This window comes from Equus asinus, chromosome 16 (assembly GCF_041296235.1).
Source record: "Equus asinus isolate D_3611 breed Donkey chromosome 16, EquAss-T2T_v2, whole genome shotgun sequence".
Classification (NCBI taxonomy): Eukaryota; Metazoa; Chordata; class Mammalia; order Perissodactyla; family Equidae; genus Equus; species Equus asinus.
The window spans coordinates 47,917,742-47,941,949 of NC_091805.1; the positions used below are offsets into that span (position 1 = coordinate 47,917,742).

The window sequence follows — 24,208 nt, forward strand, 5'->3', positions numbered from 1 at the left end:
CCACTCCTCAAGCCATGCTGTGGCAGGTGTCCCACATACAAAATAGAGAAGGATTGCACAGATGTTAGCTCAGGGTGAATCTTCCTCAGGCAAAAAGAGGAAGATTGGCAACAGATGTTAGCTCAGGGTGACTCTTCCTCACCAAAAAAAATAATAAAGAAGGAAAGAACCTCTGATTTAGCAGAAATCTATGATGAACTGTTAGATGGAACCCTTCCAGTGTTGAAAAATCTAGCCTAGAAGTTTTTAAAAATGCAAGTTATCCACCTAGGACTCGAACTGACACTCATTGACAACTGTAGTTCGCTTTTCAGGCCAATGTACTGAGAAGAGATTATGTTTGAGGTTGTTTAAATCATCGTAAAAATGAAGGGGAGGGCTCTAAACCAGCTCATCAGCACGAGAGCAACTGGACAGCAGGGTCCAGGCCTGGGCGTGCAATGTGATCTTCTGCCCAGAGGGTCCCTCAGCTGCTGGAAGTGCTGCCTGCAGACAGCCTCAGCTGTCAGCCCTGCATGGGAAGCGCCTCAGATGCAGAGTCCCCTTGCTCAAGGTGACACCCCCTTCCTGGGGCAGCCGGATTCCACTGACCGGTGAGGGTTGGATGTGAAGGCCTGGCCCCTTTACCTCAACTCAGGACAACACTAACACAGCATTCCTGCTTCAGAGCCCCCAGGAGGCTGAGGGAGCCTCTTGTGGAGACTGCCTCCAGTGCTTCTTCCTCCGCCTCTCGCACAGGTGGAAATCTCCAGAACACTTCCTAACACACTCCTGTGCCTGGTCTCCATCGCAGAGTCCACTCCCCAGGGAAACCAACCTGAGACAACGACCAGAAAAACTGAGTAATGTTGCTTAAATTGTGACATTCCCATGTCTTCTTTTTTTCATACTGCTGCCTTTAGCAGTAAAGCTTTTCAACTGCAAATAAGAAATGCTCTTACGTAGCCTCCGTGTTGCTACGAAGGTGCTGTCAGACCCACCAGCATCAGTACCCCATGTGTGAGCAATGCTGGGTCTCCATCCCCATCCCAGACCCAGGGAACCAGAATCCATATTTTAGCAAGATCCTCAGATGATTCCTATGGTATTAATATTTGATAAGCACTGGCCTACATAAGAATCGGAGAAGTGACTGTGCAGAGTGTTTACTGGTAGCACAGAAGAAGTATGCTGGCCCAATGGGAGTCATCTGTTTTTATTTCAGAAATGTTTCCTACTAAAAGGAGTTTCAAAACCCATTATTTTGCCACAGCCCAATCACAAACAAAAGGGCAGAAAACAGAGGCAGATGGTCAGACAATAAACTGCTCAGGTTAGAGAATAGAGCTGCAATATTAAGTAAGGGGAAAGCATGTATGCAAAGTAAGTATGTAAAGTGTCAGCGTTTCTTTACGGAGGAAAGATGAAACACTTCACTTGCAATGCAATAGATGAACTTGCAACACAAGCAGTGACTTAGAACTTCCCCAGAGGACCAGGAGGGTCCTAGGATAGGAAAGCCTCCCCAGGGCACGCACACACACATGGGTGGGCAAGGGGACAAATTCATACCCGTTCTCTTAGCCACACTGTCTAAAGATTTTCACCAGTTCTTCAGTGAGAAGGAACTGGTTTATATTACAATGGCAATAGTTTGTTGTAGATAACATGTCAAAATGTTAAAGTATAATGAAATGCTTGCATGGTTCTCATTTCATAGGGAGGATTCAGTCATTCTCAATAGATCCTTTGGTGTCTATAAATACTGCATTAGATGGTCTTTCTGGATTTCTTGATAGATAGACAGATATCTGGACTGAGTTTGACCTCTATGTCTCTTCCAATAAAAGTCGTAGAACACAGAGTAGGCAAGAACAGGTACATGGTGCTCGTGAAGACTGTTGTTCCACCATGATTGATTTATGTCTGCCTGTAGCCTCTTCTCATTCAAGGGCAGCAAGGAAGAGGGGAGCTGTGATGTGATCAGGGTCCCTAAGAGAAAGTGTAAGTGTCAGTGGGTATCCAGGGGAGAGGCAGGGAGTCCAGTTCTGGATGAAACAGGGTGAACACATTCCATCCTCTCTCTCCCACTGAATGCAGCTGTGACACCTGAGCAGAACACCTGGAGCAGCTATTTCAGGACTCGGACAGTAAACAGGAGCAGGTGGATTAGGGAGGAAGACCGGAAATCCAAGTCCACTGAGCCGGAAGTGAATTTGCCACTCGTCCTCCGTATCCCCCAGTCTGGATTTGGGGCAGCCCCAAATTTGGATGTGAGCACCAGGTGTGGATAGAAAGAGCTCCCTCTCATTCTAGCTCAAGGTGCAGTTGATACTCAAAGAGAATGGGGGAATCGCTTGTTCTTTTTCTTTTCTCCATTCTCTCATGCCCCAACCCCTAGCAATCCTGTGGCACTCATAGCAGGTGGCAGTGGGGTCCCACAGGGAGCACTTCGTCTCTATTTGGAGGAGCTGTTTTCCCAAGAGAATGGGGGAAACCATTTCTTTTTTATGTCTCTGTTCTCCTACCACACGGCCCCAATGTGGGAACATTCATAGGAAGTATGCAGCACAGTGGGGTAAACAGAGCACTAGCCTTCCATCCAGACAATAGACAAGGGGAGCCCCAGAGTGCTGGAAAGTCCTGGGGAGATCACAAAAAGGGAGGAACTCTGGCCAGCAGCTCTGTAAAGCTGTTTACAAACTCCTGGGCTCAATCCTTTGCTGTGCATGTGTGAATCTGCTCCTACACAGCACGCCAAAGACTTTGAGAACTGAGCTAAGGGGTAGACCACCACCCAGGTCCCAGACTGACCTCCTGGTGGCACACACATGGGGAAACTCCGAGTAGCTGCAAAGACTCTGAAAACAAACCTGACATTGAAAATACAACCCACAAGTTAGCAGGACATTTTTAGCCTGAATCCATCCGGGTTGATTGCCTGTTAAAATATAAATGTCAACATTTGCATAGGATGTAAACAGAACCCAGAGTCTCATGACATAACATTTAAAATATCCGGGATACAATCCAACATTAGTCAGTGTATTAATTTTTTATTTCTGTTGAAACAAAGGACCATAAACTTAATGCCTTGAAACAATACAATTTTTTAAAGTTCTGTAGGTCAGAAATCCAAAATCAGTCTCACTGGGCTACAGTCCAGGTGTGGGCAGGGCTGGTTCCTTTTGGAGGCTCTGTAGAATTGTTTCTCTGCCTTTTCCAGCTTTGAGAGGCTGCCCACATTCCTTGGCTTATGGACCCCTTCCTCCATCTTCAAAGCAAGCAACATAGCATCTCTCTGACCCTTCTTCCATTGTCTACATCTCTTTCTGACCATAGCCAGGAAACATTCTCTGCTTTTAAGGATACTTGTGATTATATATGACCTACCAGCATAATCTCTCCATCTCAATGTCAGCTGATAGGCAACATTAACTGCATCCACAACCTTAATTCCTTTTGCCATATAATGTAACATATTCATAGGTTCTTGCAATTAGGACATGGACATCTTTGAGAGAAACTTTATTCTGTCTTCCACCCTCAGCATATGAAGAACCATCAAATATCAACTCACGTGAGAACAGACAATCAACAGATGCCAGTGCTGAAATGATGCACATGTTGAGATTTTCTGACAAAGACTTTAAAGCAGCTATTATGAAATATTCCATGAAGTAAAGGAGAATACTCTTGAAATGAATAGAAAGAAAGTCTTGGCAGGGAAATGGAAAACTATAAAGAAGATCCGAATGTAAATTTTAGAATTAAAACATACAATAACTGAAATTTAAAAACCTGGATAGACCAATACAAATTATTCAATCTGAACAACAGAGGAAAAAAAAAATTGAAAAAAAAATGAACAGAGCCTCAGGAACCAGTAAGACTATACGAAAATAGTCTTAACATTTGTATCAGTCAAGTCCCAGAGTGGGAGAAAGGATGCAGGGCAGAAAAAAATACTGGAAAAAAATAAGGACTAAAAACTTCCCAAATTTGGCAAAAGACATAAACTTACAGATTCAAGAAGCTCAGCAAACTCCAAATAGGATAAACACAGAAACTCCATGTCCAGATACCTCATAATCAAGCTGCTAAAAACCAAGATGAAGGAAACTCTTGAAAGCATCCAGAAAGATGACATATTACTTATAAGAGAACAGTTCAAATGCTTGTGGATTTCTCATCAAAAACCAGAAATATGCAAATATAAACATTTGCAAATTTTGCCCATCAAATTAGCAGAAATTTTAAAAATTATTACTATCTGGTGTTAAGATGTGAGAATATGTTAGTGGGAAAAGAAGCAAGAACATTTGTGGAAGGCAATTAAGCATCATCTATCAAAATTTTAAATCTATGTACCTTTTAACTCTCATTTCTACTTCTAGAAATTTATCCTGCAGAAATATTTGTACTTGTGCTCAAAGATGTTTATTGTGGCCTGTGCGTAATGGCAAATCAATACATTAATAAAATATTATATACTATTACAGATGAAATAATATTTAAGTAAACTATAGGACACCACATTATGGTATATAATGTACCTTTTAGAACAATTACACTGCAGCCAAGTCTACTGGTATGGGAAGAAGCTATGACGTATTGTTAAATGATAAAGACATTTGTCAAATAGTACACACATGCACATACACAAATCAAGTTTTATAATTGTGTGTATGTGTGTGAGAGTGAGAGAGATTATAATTGACTGGAAAAAGATCTGGAAGGATAAAAAGTAAACTGATATCAGTAGTTGTTTCTGAGGAATAAGGAAGGATAGGAAAGGTACTTGTGCTTTTTACTTTATATATCTCTGTGTGCGTATGTGTGTGTTTTAACAAAGAAGAAGTATTATGCTTGACATTTTTTTTAAATGGTAAAAGGCCTATCTATGCAATTTTGGTAATAATATCCTCCAGTGTTCTGATCTTAGAAATTCACTAACTAGTCTTTCACTGCTTCCTGGGAATTTAGCATTTTATTCAATTCCCTTGAAGAAATCCAATCACCTCATTCAGCATCTCCTAGTGTATAAGATTTCTATTGCTGCATAACAATTACCTCAAAATTTACCAGCTTAAAATAACCAAAATTTATTGTCTCACATAGTTTCTGAGGATTGGGAACCCAGGAGTATGTTGACTGGGTGCTTCTGGTCAGAGTCTCTCATGAGGTTGCAGACAAGATGTTGGCCATGACTGCAGTCATCTGAAGGTCTGACCAGGACTGGAGGATCCACTTACCAGTCCCTTATAGAGTTGTTGGCAAGAAAACTTGGTTCTTCACTTGCTAGTGGTTAGAGGCCTCAGCTCCTCATCAGACAGGGCTCCTTGTAGGCTGCTCACAGGCTGGCAGCTGGCTTCCCCTAGAGTGATTAGTCAAAGAAAGAGATAGAACAGCCAAGATGGAAGCTGCAATGACTCTTACAACCTCATCTTACAAGTGACATACTATCACTTCCGCTATAGTCTGTTGGTCACACAGACTGACCTTGGTACAATGTGGCAAGAGAACACACAAGAGTGTGACTACCAGAAGGCAGAGATCATTGAGAGCTATCTTGAAGACTGGCTACCACAAGTAAATTTTTCCCTGCTCTCTTTCTCTTCTCTCTGTCTAAGTTCATAGACCTTCTAAGAACTCATAAAGCACAAGTCTATCCCTATAGAATCACTGGTCCATTTAGGGGTTCTGGAGCATCCAATCCTTCATCAAAAGAAAGACCTATCGGTTAATAGGAAACTCTAGTTCATGGAGCCCCAACATTTTCCTGGGAACAAAGGAATTTTGATTTCCCTAAATGTGATATTAAGGAGAGTCGGGGAAACTTCAAATGTAAACAATTGATCAAGGAGAAAAATATGAGGAGTAACCAGGCACCTTAATGAAAATCCATTCAACAAAGGTCATGTCAGGGCTGGCCCCATTGCCTAGTGGTTAAGATTGGTGTGCTCCGTTTGAGTAGCCTGGGTTTGCAGGTTCAGATCCTGGACATGGATCTACACCATTTGTCAGCCATGCTGTGGCAGCGACCCACATACAAAATAGAGGAAGACTGGCATGGATGTTAGCTCAGGGCCAATCTTCCTCAGCAAAAACACCAACCAAGGAAACAAACTAAGGGTCATGTCATTTGCTCCCACCCTGCAGCCCAACCTTTAATCCTCACAAGTCGGGACAGTCATCTCTTCTCCCAAGTGGAAATTCCCATAAGCCATGGAGACAAGGAAATGGAAATGCTTGCCAGCTTATAGATCAACAATCAGGGCTGCTACAATCACTGGTTACTAAGAAAATATTAGAAGGCAATAGATAAAATCTGGGTGTTAAAGGGTACCTATGCCTCTACACAAGAACAATATGAAGTACGCCAAGGCACAGCATATCTGAGAATTTGGAAGAGAATTTCCTGACATGTGGATGTACCTGATTGCAAAAGATGTGTATTGTATTCCTAGGAGTACAACTGAATGGCATTATTCTGTATAGCTTGGGTTCAGCCCAACATTTAAGTCTTTCATAATACCCTTATAGATACAATGAAGAAATAAAAGTTAAGAGTTTATTCATCATAGGTTGAGCAATCCTTATGCAAAGAGTGTTGATTAAATCATTATTGTCAACTTGAAAGAAGTAACATGCCTCAGGGCTTTGAACTTGGCCTTCCCTCATTTAACACTTTTATAAACTATTTGACAAAGATGTACTTATTATAATTTCAAGTATTATAGAGTTAGCCAGAAGAGCCAAGAAGTTGGATAATAAAATCAAAATCCCTAAGGTCTCCAACAGGCTGAAATGATAGGCCAGAACCCATGACACGGAAATGAGAAGGAAGCAAGAGGCATGAAATCCTGCCCCAGTACAAAACGGGAGAGCCCTGGTGCAACACCAGTTAATGCAGGAAGGTTTTAAATGGACTATAAATTTAGTATGAGTCAGCAGTTTGCCAGCTCTGCCAAAAAGGCAATGCAAAAGTTTAGCCTGCATTGTAAAGAATACAGAACCACGGAGATCTTGATCTGATAAACCCCACACTTGACTCTGGATTCCTGGAATGATTGATAGATTCCTATACGACCATATGTACTTTGTAACTCCAAGATTATACATTGTCTGTTTATAACATTCCTCTGAGTGACCAATCTAGTAAGTCTATTTTTTTAAAAAAAGGAAAAGAGTTTGTTTTATTCTTTTCTTTATTCATTCAAACAATATTTATTGAGAGAAAAATATTTGCCAGGTACTCTGCTGAAAGCCAGGAACACAAAGATGCTTGGGACACATACACTTTCTCTCAGTCGTTCATTCAAACACTAATGTAGGTACTGTTGTGAAGGGATTTGGGCAACGTAATTAAAGTTGCAGATTAGGTGACCATAAGATAGGGAAATTATCTGGATGGGTCTGACCTAATCACATGAGCACTTTAAAAGCAGAGTTTTGGCTGGTGGCAGCAGAGTAAGTCAGAAGTTCAAAGCTGGGAAGGGCTGCTGCCTTGAAGATAGAGGGGGCCTCGTGGTAAGGAACTCAGGTGAGCTCTAGGAGCTGAGAGTTGTTCCCAACTGACAACCCAGCAAGGAAACAGAGCCCTCAGTCCTACAACCACAAGGAAATGAATTCAGCAACAAGAATGAGCTTGGAAGAGGACTTGAGGCCCCAGAGGAGAAAGGCAGTCCCAGCCCACACCTTGACTTCAGCCTAATGAGACCCTGAACACAGTATCCAGCCACACCACACCCAGACTTCTGACCTACAGAAACTGTGAGTTATTAAATCTATGTGGTTTTACAACATGAAGTTTGTGGCAGTGTGTTAAACACTGCTAGAAAACTAACACAGGGGATAAATAAACAGCCACACAATGAGATAAGTGCTCTGATGGAACAAAGTCACAGTGTCCATGGTTGGTTGTCGATTTGGAATCCATTTCCCCTTCTCTTTCCTAAATGAATCTCAGTCTTGTTCAGGCAGCCACTCTTCACCCATACCTACATTCATCGCCACTAACTGCACGCCAAGCTCCAAGGGCCGGGCTGATGAGTCTAAACCAAGGTTTCTCAGCTTTGGCACTATTGACATTTGGGCCTGGATAATTCTTTGTTGTGGGGGGCTGTCCTGTGCATTGTAGGGTGTTTAGCAGCATCCCTGGCTCTTCCCACTACATGCCAGTGACACACACTTCCCCTGCACCCCAACCATGACGATCAAATATGTCTCCACATATTGCTAAATGTCCCAGGACAGGGAGGGACGGGGAGCAAAATTATCCCCAGTTGAGAACCATTGATCTAAAGGCAAGCTCACTTACTTTGCTTAATGATTGGTTCAAGGACAGGTATGTGACCACTTTGGGTAAATGAGCTGTAAAGAGAGGTTTGGGGGATGGTTCTGAGAAAATCTTCCTCACTCTTCAGGGAACATTACTGGAAGTAACCCCGTTTCTCTTCCTCTGCATGGTGTTATACACAGATGTGGGTCCTGGGACTTCAGCCATCTCAAACCCAGCTTGGGGATGAAGCCAATCCTGAAAGGCACCCTACCTTTAGCGTTCTGCTTGTGTGAGCCAATTAATTTTCTTGTTGTTCAAGACTGAGCTCAAGGGATATCTGATTTTGCAGCCAACAGTTTCCTTATTGGTATATGGTGCTATCAAAGCCCAGAGGCAGATGGACGTCATGAAGCTGAAATGAAAAGAAAGTAAGCCTAGAAGAGTGCAGTTTATAGAATGCTTTCACATCACACATTTTTTTTTTTTTAGGATTTACTTTTAGCCACTTTCAAATATGCAATACAGTATTATTAGCTATCGTCACCATGCTGTACGTTAAATCCCCAGGACTTATGTATTTTATAATTGGAAGTTTGTACTTTTCGACCCCCTTTACCCATTACTCTCAACCCCCAAACCCCCATCTCTGGCAACCCCCAATCTACTTTCTGTATCATAAGCTTGGGTTGGTTTTTATTTTTTTTCTTTTTAGATTCACATGTAAGTGAGATCATACAGTATTTGTCTTTGTCTGACTTATTTCACTTAACATAATGTCCTCAAGGTCCATCTATGTTGTCACAAATGGCAAGATTTCATTCTTTCTATGGCTGAATAATATTCCATTGTGTGTGTGTGTGTATATATATATATATATATATATACACCACATTTTCTTTATCCGTTCATTTATCGATGGACATTTAGGTTGTTTCCACATCTTGGCTGTTATAAATAATGCTGCAATGACATGGAGATGTATCTATCTTTTTGACTTAGTATTTTTGTTTTCTTTGGATAAATCCCCAGAAGTGGAATTGCAGGATCATATAGTAGTTCTATTTTTAATTTTTTGAGGAACCTCCATACTGCTTTCCATAGTGGCTGCACCAATTTACATTCTCACCAACAGTGCACGAGGGCTCCCTTTTCTCCACATCCTCACCAACACTTGTTATTTCTTATCTTTTTGATAGTAGCCATTCTAACAGGTGTGAAGTGATATCTCATTGTGGTTTTGGTTTGCATTTCCCTGATGATTAGTGATGGTGAGCATCTTTTCATGTGCCCGTTGACCATCTGTGTGTCTTCTTTGGAAAACTGTCTATTAAGATCCTCTGCCCATTTTTTAATGGGATTGTTTGTTTTTTTGCTATTTAGTTGTGTGAGTTCCTTATATATTTTGGATATTAACGCCATGTTAGATGTGTGATTTGCAAATATTTTTTCCCACTTCAGAGGTTGCCTTTTCCTTCCATTGATGGTTTCCTTTGCTGTGCAGAAGCTTTTTAGTTTGATGTAGTCTCGCTTGTTTATTTTTGCTTTGGTTGCCTTTGCTCTGGTGTCAGATCACACATTTGAGCCTAACACTACCCTGGAAGAATGTACTATTATCCTCATGGTATGTTTCAGGAAGGTTAATGGCTTGTCCATCATTATAAGGCATGGATGAGTCAAGATTCAAACCCAGGTCTTCTGATGCCAGATATACTTTCCCCTATAGTCTTTAAACCATGACTTCTTTGCTGTCATCCTTCTACTCAAAAATATTCAGCAAATTCCACTGCCTCTAGGAAAAAGTTCAAACTTTTGAGCTAAGGATTCAAAGTTTTCCATAAACTTGCCTCTACTCATCACTCCAAAATACGTAAGCCCATCACTGCAGTTGGGCCTTTTCTTGGGCTTCCTCCCTCTATAGACATAGAGATAATTGCTGGTTTTCTCCACTTGTTTTAGTTCATTATTTTACAAAGTCCAAGTTTATTCCTGAAATTATGCAAAATAGCCCTAGTTTTTGGTGAAGTTTCTTCCTCTTTACTAAGTTCACGTCACCTGGACGTCCTTAGGCTTCACCAGATGGGGCCCTTAAAACAGTCATTATGAAAACGTCACCTCTCTGGTCCCCACCTGCTTCTACAGACCCCATCACCACACAACTTCTCCTTCTCAGTCCTCCTCACTGAGGTCTTCCTCTTGGGGAGTTCACCCTCATTCCTGCACCCCCCTCACTGTGAGAAGTCCAATGTCTGTACCAAAAGTACTGTCTCCTAATGCCCTGAGTCTCAACCCTCACAGTCCGAAAGTGACCAGTTGTGGTGGTCTACATTGAAAAAGGAGGGTTACTCTTGGTCACCTGAAGACCCAAGGAGCTTTGCTGGTGCCTCAGTCCACCTATCCCACACCCCAAAGACAAAGCCTTGCAAATATCAGCTTCCTCAGCCTCTGTCTGCAGCCCTTTTCCTAGCATGGCTCCATTAGAATGGACACAGACCCCATGCTGCTCCCTCTCTTCTTTGTCTCTGTTTCCAGAAATGATATCAGCCATGAGGTTTTGACGGCTTACTCTCTTTAATCCTCACTACCACCAGATAGAGTAAGTATCCATATCATACCCATAAAATGTTCTCTTCTAGCTAAAAGAGCTCAAGTAACTCACCCAAGGTCACGCAATCCATCCAAGAGTCTGGACTCTACTAAAGTCCTTGCTTAATCAACACATATACCGCTTTCTAGGTACCAAAGTAACAACCTCCTCCTCTGTCTTCACCAGCCAAAATCAAAAGCCCTTTAAAAATGAGCTCATGCAAGTCCAAGTCTGCTCCTCTAGCACCTGGTCTGCAGATGCACTTAGGCACACTGCACGTGGTATGACAAACCATCGCCGACACAAGTGCTTACTATGTGCCAGGCACTAGTCTTAATACTTTCATTATTGATGCACTTAATCCTCGAGACAACCTTGTCAGGTAAGGACTATGGTTATTCCCTATTTCACAGACGAAAAACAAAACAAAACAGAACTTTCTGCCTCCCCAACAAAGACACTGAAAGGTTAAGAAACGCCTGAGGTCACACAGCTAGTAATTGGCAGTGCTGGGATGAAGACACAGGAGGTCTGATGCCTGAGTCCACACTCTCAGCACTCTGCTAATGATTATTACTCTGTTCCACGTCCTGGACTGGATCATTTCATACGTTTTCTCCAGTCTTTACCACATTCCTGCAGGAGAGTTATGTCCCCAGTTTTACAGCCAAGGAAGCTAGTTGTCAGCAAGATGAAATAAACTTGCCTGAGATCTTGGTTAGTAAGCGGAAACGTCCAGATTCTACCAGGCCTATGCTGTCCTGTAAAGTCATTGACCTTTTCACACACATGTTTTTCTATAACCCCAACCAGGTTCTCTACTCCTTCCTTCTAGGACCTCTCTGACAGCAATAGCTCAGGGCTGTGTTCTGGGCAAAGATAAAGAAGGAGGAAGATAAAAGAAGGTAGTGGCTGCCAGCTGCTGCTTCAAACAAAATAGATCCACATTTACAAAGGCACCAGGACTGGTTGCCTAGCAACAACTTTCTCCCTCCCCAACCTGTTTCACTGCATCCTTACCCACCACACACTGCACACACCTCTTGGCCTGCAATGCCCTCTGAGACATCCCCCGTCAAGGCTGCCTTCGTTCATTTTAACCTGATTTGCTGGGCAAATGCTTGCAGCTTGCAACTTGCAGGGAGTCCAGGAAACACACAATTTGTAGCGCAGATGGCCCTCGGGCAGGCAGAACAGAGCTGTCCTTCCTGCATAGCTCATACCTTGGCGCTCGCAGGGTATCTAATGCTGTGGGAAGGAGAAGGTCTCATTTCGGGCTCTTTGTCACATCCCTGAAGATTTATAAAAAGAGTTTTGTGTTTCACATATGTCAGGTCCTTTAAATAGTTCTTTGAAATAAAAGTTTGATTGGGATAGAACTAAAGGAGACCGTCTGGATTTCTTTTTTCATTTTATCTCCCATGTTTGAAGTTAAGAGCCTCTTAAATTTAAACTTATCTTCAGTTCAACTAGTCCCAAAGGCCTTGCGGCTATTTTTGTACTAGAGTCTTACAGGGAGGTAGGACAAGGCAGAACACAAAGTTCTCTGAGCTCTTCTTTCAAGCATAAAAGAAAAGGGACAACACTAGTGCAGCCCCTGACAAGTCCAGACGCTTCTGACTTCATGGTGAGAAGGTGATGCTGACCTGGGAGCCAGGGCTGCATTATTGCTCTCATGGCCCCACACACTGTTGCTATCATGGGTCACTTCATCCAGAAAAAGAAGGAATATATTAACAAATATATTTTACAACTATGCTGGTATAGAGAAAAATATAATCCAGGCTGGATTCATTAATGTATATTCATTATTTTTATTATGTTATGTTTATTTTTTCTGATTTAAAAAAATTAAAACATTTTTGTGAGCCCCTGAAAGTGTTATGGGTCCAAGCCACTGCACCTCCTATGCCTAATGGACCAGACGGCCCTGCTGAGAGCAGACCAGCACACAGCCAGTGTGACTGAGATGTTGGTGCCCAGCCCTGTGCTCAGAGCCATGAGGTTCGGAAAAATGTAAGGTGTGGTGTCTGTACTCAAGACGCTTCCAGCTTCAATGGGGAGAGAAACAAAGACAACAACTACAATCACTGAACCACAGATACTCAGCTTGGCAGCCATCAAGAAAATCATCTGAGGCTCCTTTCTTGCTTGATTGCATTCTTATTTAAACAAATAATACCTTTTTAAAACACAGCAGGTTGAGAAAAGTCCAGAGAGGTGGGAGGTGGCTCTGGCAAGCGTGGTGATAGATTGGATGTTGGGGTTAAAGAAAAGTCAAGGAAGATTTCTGGGTTGGAGGCTTAAGTGACCATCAACATAGACAGGAAATACAGAAAGAAGAACAAACTGGAGGAGAAGGCAATGAGTCCAGTGTTGGGTAGGTTGAATTTGAGATGCCTTTGGAGAGTAAAAGGCAGAGACCAGGGCTGTTTTACTCCCACTAGAGTCCCATCTCCCTGTGAGCGGATTTAAGTAGAGAAACCTGGTAACTAGTTGCCTTTATGGATCTGATGCCCAGAATAGACAGCTTGACTATAGGTAGAGACTGAGGTGTTGTAGCAGATGCTGGCCCCTGACATTCACTCTCGACCTGAAGGCAGCTTACCCAAATACATGCACCTCCCCACCTTGTTCTGACCTCAGGAATAGGCTTGGCTCATACACTGGATAAGCCGGAATTGCAAGGGAGTTAATGGCCCAGAAGCAGCCCTCAACCAGAGATGGAAGGAGGTTGGTAGATCAATAACGCAGCTTCTTCATCCTTCAATTGGGATAACTCTGAGACACAGACTATACAATCTCATAGAATTCTCCAGTGAGATTGAGTTTCTAGACCCCTAGAGGAGGCTGGAGACATTCTGGCCACACCTTTTTTGGCTAAGAGGCTTCTTTGGGTGAAGGGCTCTGTAGCCAGCTCCAGGACCGTGTGCATCTGGAAAGGAAGGGTTGACATTCTTAACAGATGATCAGTTTCCACTAGACTGCCTGCTTGCCTACAGAGAGCTTGCCAACTCAAAGATAGCCCATTCCGTTTTCAGATAGATCTACATATTGGAAAGTTCTTTCTTAAAGTGAAATAACATAAGTTTATGATTCCTCTTTCGGTTCTTTTTTTTTTTAAATTAAAAGATTTAGTTTAGTTTAAAAGAAAGTGTACAATCCAATGGTTTTTAGTATATTCACAGAGCTGTGCAATCATGACCACCGTCAATTTTAGAGCACTTTCATCACCCCAAAAGTAAACACCATACCCACTAACAATCACTTATCAGCGCCCCCCAATCCTCCTAGCCCAACCCTAGTCCTAGGCAACCACTAATCGATTTTCAGTCCCTATAGATTTCCTATTCTCGACTTTTCACAGAAATGAACTTGCACATATTTGGTCTTTTTTGAATGGCTTCTTTCACTTAGCATAATGTTTTCAAGGTTTATCCATGTTGTAGCGTGTATTAGTACTTCACTTCTTTTTATTGCCAAATAATATTCTATTATGGATAAATCATATTTTATTTATTCATTTATCAATTAATGAACATTTGGGTTGTTTCTACTTTTCGCTATTATGCATTATGAATAAGGTTGCTATGAACATTTGTGTAGAAGTTTTTGTGCGGATATGTTTTCATTTTTCTTGGGTATGTATCCAGGAGTAAAATTGCTGAGGCATATAGTAACTCTACGTTTATCTTTTTGAGGAACTGCTAGACTGTTTTCCAAAGTGGCTGCACCATTTTACATTCCAACCAGCAGTGTGTGAGGGTTTTACTTTCTCCGCATCCTCACTGACGATTCTTATTTTATGTCATTTTTATTAATCATAGTGGATGTAAAGTGGTATCTCATGGTTTTGATTTCCATTTCCCTAATGATGTTGAGAATATTTTCATGTACTTATTGGCTATTCGTGTATCTCCTTTAGAGCATTGTCTATTCAAATCCTTTGCCCATTTTTAATTGAGATATTTGTCTTTATATTATTGAATTGTAAGACTTCTTTATAAACTCTAGACACAAATCCTTTATCAGATAAATGATTTGCAAGTATTTTCTACCATTCTATGGGTTGCCTTTTCATTTTATTGATTGTTCTCTTTGAAGCACCAAAGTTTTTAAATTTTGATGAAGTCCAATTTATCTATTTTTTTCATTTGTTGTTTATTCTTTTGGAGTCATATCCAAGAGATCATTGCCTAATTCAAGGCTATAAAGGTTTACATCTTTATTTTCTCCTAAGAGTTTTATGATTTTAGTTCTTACATTTAGGTCTATAACCCATTTTGAGTCAATTTTTGTAAACGGTGTGAGGTAAGTGTCCAACTTTATTCTTTTGCCTGTGGATATCCAACTTTCCTAGTACCATCACTTGAAAAGACTATCATTTCCCCCATTGAATTGTCTTGGTACCCATGATGAAAATCAACTGGCCATAAACGTGAAAGTTTATTTCTGGACTTTCAATTCTGTTCCATTGATTTATACATCTATCCTTATGCTAGTACTACATTATGTTGATTTACTATAGCTCTGTAGTAAGTTTTGAAATGGAGAAATGTGAGTGCTACAACTTCCTCTGTTTCAAGATCACTTTGACTGTTCCTGCTCCCTTGCCCTTGCATTTCCATAAGAAGTTTAGAATCAGTTTGTCCATATCCGCAGAAACAGAAAACAAAACCAAACAAAAAACTGCAATGGCACCTAGAATCTTGAGTGGGATTGTGCTCCATCTGTAGATCAATTTTGGGAGTATTGCCATCTTAACAATATTAAGTCTTCCAATCTTTGAAGCTAGGATGCCTGTCAATTTATTTATATCTTGCACGCCTTTTGTTAAATTTATTCCTAGGTATTTTATTCTTTTTGATGCTGTTTTAAACAGAATTGTTTTCTTAATTGCATTTTTTTGGATAGTTCATTGTTATTGTACAGAAATACGATTCATTTCTTTTTTTTTAAAGATTTTATTTTTCCTTTTTCTCCCCAAAGCCCCCCAGTACATAGTTGTATATATTTTAGTTGTGGGTCCTTCTGGTTGTGGTACGTGGGATGCCACCTCAGCATACCCTGATGAGCAGTACCATGTCTGCGGATCTGAGCCGGTGAAACCCTGGGTCACCACAGCAGAGCACATGAACTTAACCACTCGGCCACAGGGCCGGCCCCAGACAATTCATTTCTGTATATTGATGTTGTATCTGCAACATCATTTAGTTCTAATAGCATTTTTGTGGATTCTTTGGGTTTTCTATATACAAGATAACATCTACAAATAGAGATAGTTTTAATTCTTCTTTCCAATCTGGATACCATTTATTTCCTTTTCTTGCCTAATTGTCCTTGCTTAAATCTCCATTTCAATGTTGAATAGAAGTGGTGAAAATAGACATCCTTGTCTTGGTACTCATCTTGGAGGAAAGCACTCAATCTTTTGCCATTAAGTATAATGTTAGCTATGAGTGTTTGATAGATACCTTTTATCAGGTTGAGGAATTTTCCTTCTATTTCTAGTATATTGAGTGGTTTTGTCATGAAGTGTTGGATTTTGTCAAATGCTTTTTCAGCATCTATTGAGATGATCCTGTAGCTTTTGTCCTTTATTCTATTAAGATAGTGTATAAGATTAATTGATTTTCATGTGTCAAATCAGGCTCGCATTCCTGGGGTAAATCCCACTTGGTAATGATGGAGAATCCTTTTTAGGTTGCTCGATTTGCTTTGCTAATGTTTTATTGATGATTTTCGCTTCTATATTTGGAAGACATATTAACCTGCAGTTTTCATTTTTTATATATTATTTTTGTCTGGTTTCAGTATCAACGCAATACTGACCTCATAGAATGAGTTGGGAAGTATTCCCTCCACTTCCATTTTTTTTGGAAGAGTCTATGAACGATTTATGTTAATTCTTAAACCTTTGGCATAACTCAATGAAGCCAGTTAGGCTGGGGTTTTTCTTTGTAAGAAGTCGTTAGGGTTTTTCTGTTGTTTTTTGTTTTGTTTTTTAACTGATTCAATCTCTTTATTTGTTATAGGTCTATTCAGATTTTCCATTTCTTCATGAGTCACTTTTGGTAGTTTGCATCTTTCTAAGAATTTGTTCATTTCATCTAGATTATCTAATTTGGGGACGTACAATCTTTTGTTCTATTCCCTTACAATCCTTTGTATTTCTATAAGGTTGGGAGTAATGTTCCTTCTTTCATTCTTCATTTTAGTAACTTGATTGTCTCTTTTTCTTTCCCACTTTGGTTAATCTAGCTAATGGTTTGTTAATTTTGTTGATCTTTTCAAAGAACCAATTTTTGGTTTTGTTTATTTTCTCTAATACTTTTCTATTCTCTACTATTTTCTACTCTAGTCTTTATTATTTCTTTCTTTCTACTTCCTTTGGGTTTAGTTTGCTCTTTTTTTCCTAGTTTCTAAGGTGAAAAGATAGGTTATTGATTTGAGATCTTCTTTTTTACATTTATAAATTTCCCTCTAAACACTGCTTAGTTTCATCCATAAGTTTTGATATGTTGTGTTTTCATTTTCATTAATCTCAAAGTTTTTTCTAAATTCCCTTATAACTTCTTCTTTGACCCATTAGTAATTTAGGAGTTTGTTTAATTCCCACATATTGTGGATTTCCCAAATTTCTTTCCGTTAATTGATTTCTAATTTTATTCCATTATGGTTGGAGAACATACTTTGTATAATTTCAGTCCTTTTAAGTTTTTCATGGCTTGTTTTATGGCCTAGAACATGGTCTACCCTGGAGAATGTTCCATGTATAGCTGAGAAGAATATGTATTCTTGGCTTGTTGGATAAATAAAATGTTCTAGAGACATCTATTAGGTCCATTTGTTTTATAATATGAAGTCTTCTATTTCCTTTTGATTGTCTGCCTGGTTATTCTATCCATTATTAAAAGTGGGATATTGAAGCTTCCAACTATTATTGTTCAATTGTCTATTTCTCCTTTCAATTCTGTCAGTTTTTGCTTCATGGATTTTGGGGTTCTGTTGTTAGGTACATATATATTTATAATTGTTATATCTTCCTAATGGATTGAACTTTTTTCATTATAAAATGTCCCTCTTTATCCCCAGTAACATTTTTTGTTTTAAAGTCTATTTTCTCTGATATTAGTATAACATTATCTTAGTTTCCTATTGCCTCTATAAACAAATTACCCTGAATTAGTGGCTTAAATGACCAAAATTTATTATCTTATATTTGTGGGGGTCAGAAGTTTTAAAACCAAAGGGTCAGCAGGGCTGCATTCCTATTGGAGGTTCTAGTGGAGAATCCATTTCCTAGCTTTTTCCAACTTTTAGAGGCTGCCTGTATTCTTTGGCTTGTGGTCCCTTCCTCCATCTTCATGGTCAGCAGTGCAACATTTTCAAATCTCTGTCTCTCTCCCTCCCCCTGAGCATCCCCACCCCTGTCTCCTCTGCTTGGCATCATGTCTCCTCTGTCCCTGACTCTCCTGCTTCCCTCTTATAAAGACCTTTATGATTAAATTTAGCCAACATGGATTGTCCAGGATAATCTCTCCATCTCAAAATCTTGCATTTAATCACATTTGCAAAATTTATTTTGTCATGTAAGGTAACACTTGACACTTTCCAGTGATTAGTACGTGGACATCTTTGGGTGGGGGGTATTATTCATCCTACCACACCACTCCAGCTTTGTTATGATTGCTGTTTACATGATGTATCTTTTGGGTTTATTTTTTACCCTCAAATATAGAGTCATGATATTTCCCCTTATCCCTCTTTTCAGGTGAAACATTCCAGTGACCATTAACCCTTCTTTGAATGACATGGTTTTCGATTTTTCATCATCCTGGGCTTCCCACTCTGCTTCACTCAAAGATGTTAGGCTAATAATCACTGTAAATCAGTAATAAATACTTATTGAATGCCTGCTGTGCCAATCATTATTCTAACCTCTTTACACAAATCGTTTCACTAGTCCTTATAACAAATCTGTGAAATAGGTCTTATCTACATTAAGGGTAAATGAGGAGACTGGGGCATAAAGAGGTTAAAGAACTTGCCAGAGTCTCATAGCTAGCAAGCGGCAGAGCCAGAATATAAACACAAATAGTCTGATTTAGGACCTTCCTTTCTTATTCATGTCTTCAAAATATCATGCCTATTTCTAAATTCACACCTAAATTCAAGGAAAATTTGATTTAATAATTAAACAAAAAAATAGCACACATGATATGATATCATCGTACAAAATTATTTCTCTTCCGTTACCTATCTATCTTTTCTTCTGGCTGTCAATGTGCATAAAGAGATATCTAGAATGATAGTCCCCAAGTGTTGACCAGGATTATTTCTGGGTGATAGAATTTGGGGGATTTTGTTTGTTTATGTTTCCTTTGTTATTGTTTTTTGTTTTCTTCTCTTAACTTTTTATGTTCCTTGAATTTTTATGATGAACATGTATTTTTCAATGGTTTTATTGAGATATAATTTATATACCATAAAGTTTATTCATTTCAAGTGTGTACTTCATTACATTTTAGTATATTGGCAGAACCGTACAACCATTTCAACAATATAATTTTAGAACATTTCCATCACCCTAAAAAGAAACCTTGAATCCATTTAATTTCCACCTCCAGCCCTAGGCAAACATTTATCTACTTCTGTCTACATATTTTCCTATGTTAGACTTTTTGTATAAATTAAATCATACAATATATGTTATTTTGTGTCTGGCTTCTTTCACTTAGCAACGTTTTTGAGGTTCATCTATGTTGTAGCATGTACCGGTACTTTGGTCCTGTTCTATCGTATGGATAATGCCACAATATTTATTCATTCATTATTTTTTAATTAATTTTTAAGCCTTATTGAGGTATAATTGACAAATAAAATAGTATATATGTAACGTGTACAACATGATGATTTGAGAAATGTATAGTTGGTGAAATGATTACCACAATCAAGTTAATTAACACACCCATCACCTCACATAGTTACCTTTTTTAAAAAAAATCCATTCATCAGCTGATGGACAAAGGGTTGTTTCCATTTTCTGAGTATTGTAAATAACGTTGCTATGTGTATTTGTAAACAAGTTTTTGTGTAGACATGTATTTTTATTTCTCTTGGATAGATATATAGGAGCGAAATTGCTGGGTCATATGGTAAGTCTATGTTTAACTTTTTAAGAAGCTGCCAAAATGTTTTTACAAAGTAGCTGCACCATTTTACATTCCCACCAGCAAATTATGAATATTTCAATTTCTCTACCTTCTTGTCAACACTTGTTGTTGTCCATTTTTTTATTATTGCTATTCTAGTGGGTGCAAAGTGGTATTTCACTGTGGTTTTGATTCGCATTTCCTGATGACTAATGATACTGAGCATCTTCTCATATGCTTATTGGCCTTTTGTATGTCTTTTTCTTAACACATATCATTTTTACAACAAACAAAACTATTTTTAAAAAAGATGTTGCTATCTAACCTTGGGCATCATCATCCAGATGACATCCAACCAGCATAGAGTCCCATAAGTGCGGTTGCCTGTGACTTGTACCCTGTACTTCTACTAATCTAGGCAAAATGCTGAGCTAACTTTTTTAGCAGACACATTACACCGTAGCCTCAAATTAAGCCTATGGTCAACCAAGTACCCCAGATCCTGTTCTCATGGATTATTGTGGAGCTAGGTTTCTTCCACTCTCTATTTGGGCAATTGATTTTACTGAGCCTGGACTTTATGGGGGACTTTTCGTTCTTTCCATTTGTCTATTGCTCATTCTGCACCTAACCTTTATAACTTTAGTTACTATTTCTCTGATGACTCATTTTTAAGTAGAATGTGTCTGTCCCTTTGTTCTTCTTTTAAAAAGTTGCTTTGTGACTCAATAGCCTTTATTCTTTCATATAAAATTTAAAATCTATTTATCATAATCCCAGAAATTCCTGCCGTGATTTTGATTGGACTTATAAAGACCTATAAAGCAGCCTGGGAACAACTGACATCATATTAAATTGTTCCAGTCATTTATTTAAGTCTTTTCTTTTTTCCTTTAATAGAACAGGAGAGCTCATTTTTTCTCAATAAAGGTCCTGTACATTCTTTACTAGGCTAATAGTAGACACTTTTGTTGCTTTAGTAAATTACACCATATATATAATTTTATAAATTAATGTTGTATTTTCTACGTGTACTTCTGTGACCTCTTCAGGGTTGTATTTGAGGAGAGGGAGGCAACACCTCAGGGACTTACCCTCTTGTCTGTAACCATATATAATATCTATATATTCAAACACACATTCAATGTCTTTAACCTAATATTTCATTTGTGACTAGTGGCCCCAGTGAGATGGTCATCTTCCTTAAGATGGCCGCCTGCCCATTACAGTTCACATACTTTCCTCAAGACCTAGCTCAGTGCCACATGCACGTAGACGGAAGGAAATGGTTACAGCTTAAAGGGCACACAATGGACTTGGCATCAGAACACTTGAGTGTAGTCCTTCATCTCTCTCTCTGATTTTGAACCAGTCCCTAATCTCTCTGAGTCTCACCTTCCCCATTCCTAACAGAGGACTAATGCAGTTGTCACAAAAATCCAGAGGAAATAGATGTGTTTTTCACAAAATTTGGCATGTGGACACACCACCTGCTATTTGCATCCAAAGGCAAGAAATACTTAAATGAGCTATAGCCAAAGGAAGAGCAATGGCAGGAAATAATTACGAACCCCCAAACTGTTCCCAAGGATTAAAAATTTTACCAAACTTACTCCAGCCAAGGCCCTCCAAGGCAATTTATAGTCATGTTTCCAGATGCCAAGTGCTTTCATCAGAGATTTTTCTTAAGTCATGGCTGAAAAGAGAGGCTCCCACCCATAAAGACCACCACTGGCTGGACTTCCTAAAGCAGCACAGGCACCATGTGCTCTGGCAATCTGGTCCTCTGGGTGGAGGAGGAAGCTGCTGTGGGTAGTAAGGGACTCTTCTGCAAAGAGGCAATTTGAGCAGAATCCCAAATAGTACCCAGAGTTATCTGTATTCCAATGCAAATGTTTCACAGGTTTAAAAGCATAATCGAAACAAATCGGAATCCTTCTTTTTGCTTCGTTTTGTTATCTTTTCCACGAGGCTAGAAACTCCATAGGAACGGGGACCTGGGCTTCTTGTTCACGTGCCTAGATTGGTGCCGCACACAGAGTGGACACTCAATAAATGCTTTTTGAATGAATGAAGGGAGCCCAGATCTATCAGAAATGGAGGAGTAGCTCCTTCCTGTTTCCTCACATCGCACGTGGGCATCAGCTGGCCTTTGCCGCAGGAAGGCAAGTTATTGGATGAACTTCCTATAAGGTGCTTCAATGGTGCAAACACCTGCTCAAGTCAGTGCCACCTCAAGGAGCACGTTGAATTGATCTGCATGGAATTCTAGCAATAAAAAGAATAAACACACAGTGGCCCCGACCTGACTTAACCCCTTAGTTTTAGTGAATCCACACATTTCTGAATCTATCTTTCCGATAAACTGAGCAATCTGAGATATAGAGCCTATGGCAATGGTCTTGAATGAATGAGTAATACAAGTTATAAAGTTCTCAAAACAAAGTTTGAGGCCATCTCCTTATTCTCCTGGGCTTCTCCAGCCTTTATTCAGTGTTTTAGGTGGCCGATGTTGGGAGAGCATTAATACAAAGCAATAATAGGTTCTGTTTTTCCTGTGCTCCTACCCCTTTCCCTTAACTTTTTGAGGGAAAGAATAAAGATGAGAGGACTGGCAAGGGGGCAGATTTCTAATGAAATCACAATTCTTTTTTTTTTGAAAGAAAATGGTAACACTAAAACCATAATGCAAACCAGTAGGGGGTGTTAAAGATAAAATTACCACTCAGAAATCAATGGAAATGTAGTTATAGGCAATTATTGCATGTTCTCTGTGTCCCTTGTTAGCGACTTGACCTTTAAAAATAAAGTTGCTCTTGATTGTTTTTAAATCTCATTTTCTGTGCTTCTGAGATTGTTTCCAACTGTTACCTCTGTTTTCAAAACCTCCAAAGGTAGCATTATCAATGAGTAACCAAAATTTCTTGGATTATTAACTTTCCCTTATATTTTTAAAATATTCACATTATATATCTCACCATGCATAAACAAATCATGATATTGCCATAAAATGGAATATTATACAGCTATTAAATAGTATTTTTAAAGGATATTTTAAGATATATGGAAATGTTCATTGTATAATCTTATATAAAAAACAAGACACAAAACCACATATAGAGAATACTCTTCATTTCTGTTTTGTTATATTGTAAATAATGATTGTGGAATTATGAGTGTGATTATGAGGGGTTTTATTTTCTCCTTTATATTATGTAACTATTTATCTGTAATTTCCAAACTCTCTTCAATAAACGTCACTCTTATAATCAGAAAAAAATTTATAAAAATGCTCGAATATCTTTTCGATAGAATTTAATTTGTCTTTAAGGTATCTTTTGAGGTAGATAGGGAATAGATATAATTATTCTATTTTAAAATGGACATACTGAGATGTCATGAAATGCTCTGTCTCAAATCACATAATTCATGACAAAGAACTGGAATCTGAAAGAGAAACCAACCTCTGGGATTTGTCCCCGGCCTCACTTACGTAAACCTTGCGAAGAGTGCACAGGGCTGGTGTCCTCTCGGAGCCGCTTGCTGGCTGAATCTCAGGACTGCCTTCCTTTCTGCACTCACTGCCTAGGGGAGACGGAGCCTGAGCTGAGGCACCTCTTTGCCCGGTCAGCTCTCTCCAGCCTTTTGCCAAGGGCAGGGAAGAATCCTGAAATGTATCTCTGGGTTGTCACAATTTCCAAATAATTGTATCTATCTGGTGGAGATCATTTCAGATTCAAACGCTGTTGTCAGCAAAGGGCAACATTGCCATGTTTCTAAATTACTGGAATCCTAACTTTAGAATCATCATGCTCTTCTCTCTTTGAACACTTCTTAAGACCAGGGACTGTTCCAAAGACTCCTAGCCAAGTTCCCAATACAGAGACACTACACTTGTGGAATCTTTCAAAATACTTATTAACTCACTAACCATCAACCTTAGAACATTAAACCTTGAGGGCAATAGTTCAAATTCAGACTTGGTGGACCGTATATGCAATATGCAACATCTTATTACCATGTGGGATGACTCATCCATCAATGGGGGATCTCTAAATTTCCATTTGGAGAATCAATAAATCTTGTGATTTACTTTCAAGTGGCTCTTTTAACTTTTCTTCTTTTGAGGAAGATTAGCCCTGAGCTAACATCTGCTGCCAATCCTCCTCTTTTTTGCTGAGGAAGATTGGCCCTGAGCTGACATCT

At 39.4% G+C, this 24,208-nt stretch overlaps 1 long non-coding RNA gene across 1 annotated transcript; it reads right to left on the reverse strand.

Annotated features, from left to right (window-relative positions):
• Positions 1-3,018: 3,018 nt before the first annotated feature.
• LOC123277704 (uncharacterized) lies at positions 3,019-23,866 on the reverse strand. Its single transcript, XR_011494934.1, has 3 exons — positions 23,496-23,866; positions 8,535-8,675; positions 3,019-5,356 (listed from the first exon to the last, which is right to left on the reverse strand). It is a non-coding gene; the product is annotated as an uncharacterized lncRNA (long non-coding RNA).
• Between the last annotated feature and the right edge of the window lie 342 nt (positions 23,867-24,208).